At 45.6% G+C, this 3,014-nt stretch overlaps 1 pseudogene; it reads left to right on the top strand.

Annotated features, from left to right (window-relative positions):
* Positions 1–1,662: 1,662 nt before the first annotated feature.
* Positions 1,663–1,781, top strand: LOC136657764 (5S ribosomal RNA; annotated as a pseudogene).
* The last annotated feature ends 1,233 nt before the right edge of the window (positions 1,782–3,014 follow it).

Here is a 3,014-nt window from a genome sequence, read left to right as displayed (position 1 = left end):
GAGGCTGGCTGATTTCAACCATACTGAAACAAAGAGGCTGCAGGTGCATGGTTGGAGGTCTATGGACTCTGTGTACGGGAAGATATTGCTGCACTGGTCTAGATAGTTCAGCCTAATATGGAATCAACTGTACAGTGAGCTTCATGCCCCACAGAGCTTTCACCTTCATGTTTTGTAGACCGTTCTAGAGAAAGAAAATTGCAGGGTGAAACCATCTCTTAACTGTTACAATGACAGTTCACAGAGAACAAGCCCCAACATTGAGTTTCCTTTCTTTTGTCAATTTGTGCCAAAACTCTATAATAAACCAGATCAATGTATGGGACTAAATGTATCCTCACGGCATAAGGGAATGGCAATGCAATTAAAGTAACTTTGGTAGTTTCATGTTCAGAAGTACCTAATTCAAGGCAGTAATTAAGAGCCCAATCCTGGGTGCACTGGCTCAGCGCTGGTGCACACTGTTGCAAACATGCCTTATGACACATCTGTGGGCCCTACTACTGGGTGGATGCTGGTGGTAGCCAAGTGTTGGCTGGCACTGGGCTACCACCAGGCGGGCACCCGACCTTTGCTGCTTGGCAGTCGTGCAGACCACCAAGCAGTGGAGAGGTAAGTGGCTGGGTGGGGGAGGCAGGGAAGAAGTCTTCTGGGGAGGGTGGGGAGGGGGCAGGGAGGGGGCATTTTGGGGGAGGGAGCAGGGAGGGAGGGAGGCAGGACTGGCTTTTGATTCACTGCTGACCTTTTTGTTGGTGGTGAATTGAGTAGCCCCATCGCGGGGCTACTCTCGTCACCCAGGGGAAGGGGATGAAAGCTCCCTTCTCCGGAGGAACTACCGGCAGTTGCCCAAAGTGCACAGGATGCGGTGGCAGCCATTTTCAGTGGCGCCGTAGCCGCACACCCCGGGCAGCTCAGGATTGGGCTGTAAACCAGTGTGTGTTTGGTTATAAAATCATTCTTTACATTACATGGTCTGCTTTTCAATATATATTGTTCGTCTGTGTCTCTGCTGCTCAAAGCCATCTAGTGGTTCATCATCATCATCATCATCATCATCATCATCATCATCATCATCATCATCATCATCATCATTTTGACTACTTCAAATTTTTAAAACTGGTCTTGGCACCTCAGCAAGGTGAACTAGAGTCTCCATCTCTGCCTGGTTTAAAAGGGAGATAAGCGACTTCTGTCTTTCTTCTATAATGACTGCTCACATCACTAATCTTGCCGGGAGCAGAGCGGAGTGTTCTGTGCCTTTATCAGCAGAACTGTTAATGGTATTGGCTGCTAAAGCCCTGGGTCTGTTTCTTTGGTCCTTGAATTGCGCAGGATAAACACTTTTTGAGATCTGCTTTTGAAAAGTGCATTAAGACTGGAAAAAAAGGAAGCACAGACAAAATTATTTAATTGTAGACTGATAGAGACTGATTGGTTGCAGTGGTATCAACAAGATGCCTAAACTTAAACTGAAAGACTAGACAATGCTTTCCAATTTCCGGCATCCTGCAAAACCCCCTACATACTCCAAATGCATCACAGTGTCTGGTGATGATGTCACCACAGTTACTTCCAGGTTCAGAGACCATGCAGAATGCTGGGAATGGCCAGTAAGAGGCACAGGATGGGCGGGAGGGCCTTTCCAAGCATGCCAAAACCATATGCAGGAGCTCTGTTACCCTGCACATGCCTGATCTCGTCTGATCTCGGAAGCTAAGCAGGGTCAGGCCTGGTTAGTACTTGGATGGGAGACCTCCTGGGAATACCGGGTGCTGTAGGCTTATACCATAGTCTTTCGAGACTGAAGGTTGCCAACCATCTCCCTATACTGAACACTATCTCCCGATCTTGTCTGATCTCAGAAGCTAAGCAGGGTCAGGCCTGGTTAGTACTTGGATGGGAGACCTCCTGGGAATACCGGGTGCTGTAGGCTTATACCATAGTCTTTCGAGACTGAAGGTTGCCAACCAATACCAATGCCTGCAGAGCAGAGCCACTTACCAGTCATTTCCAGTGTCCCATGAGGTCTCGCTGCCAGCTGGCTGGTGGCCCACCACTCCCTATGGAGTACCTTGTGATGCCCCTGAGCATCCTGATGTACAGTTTGGGACTAGTATGGTTCCATGTTCTCCAGAATATTTAAAATATAAGCTATTGGTACAATATCTTTCATACCTTTCAAATACTCTTAACTGTCTTACATTTGGTAAAATAGTTGATGGTCTCCAGCTCTGGCTAACCTTGAGATCTTGTACTCTCTGTACCTTTTTGTCCTTTCAATCTGAAAATTTCTTTTTAAAAAATCATAAATGAAATGCATTTCTGTCCCCTAAAGCCCTCCTTCCATTAGGGTAGGAAACATGATCGTCAAGAATCTTGTTCTGATACAACGATTAAGTGAAAGGTGCCACATTAATGCTTTCATGATGTCAAATGCAATCAGTGCCAATTGTACTGGGAGGTCAGGGAATTGCAAGCATGGAGAGCTGGAAGCCAGTTAGCTATTTCTATTGTGACCTCTACGAAGCAGTGCGGAAGAAGAAGAGGTGTGAATTGATCCTTGACCTTAAGAGGATGAGCTCAGTATGATGTTATTAGTTAACAGTCAGGAACCAGAACTCTGCTCTGCTTCTTGAATGTAATGTAACTGAAAAATTCACAAGAAAGAAGTGAGCAAATAAAGAATGTGTGCTTGGGTGAGTCTGGCATAAAATGCATTTCTTAGAAGAATGGATGGTGAGGGTCACTTTCTACCTAGAGTTTGATCTAATACTGTTTCCAAATTGTTCCCAACCAGCTGGCTTCCACTCCTTTATTTTTAACTTAAAAAAAACGCAATGAAAATGATAAAGCCATATTCCCGACTTAAATTACCTGTCTTTAGTCCCTCCCCCCACCATTCACGACAGCATTCACATACCGTTAAAGGATTTATTGGGGCACTTGGGATCAGGTTTGATTGCAAATCGTGGGAAAGTATTATTAAGAGGCTTAGGGCACAATCCTAAACAGGT

Source organism: Tiliqua scincoides, chromosome 7 (genome assembly GCF_035046505.1).
Source record: "Tiliqua scincoides isolate rTilSci1 chromosome 7, rTilSci1.hap2, whole genome shotgun sequence".
NCBI classification, from domain to species: domain Eukaryota; kingdom Metazoa; phylum Chordata; class Lepidosauria; order Squamata; family Scincidae; genus Tiliqua; species Tiliqua scincoides.
The sequence above is the reverse complement of the archived record's forward strand: the minus strand, read 5'-3'. Positions and strand labels throughout refer to the sequence as shown.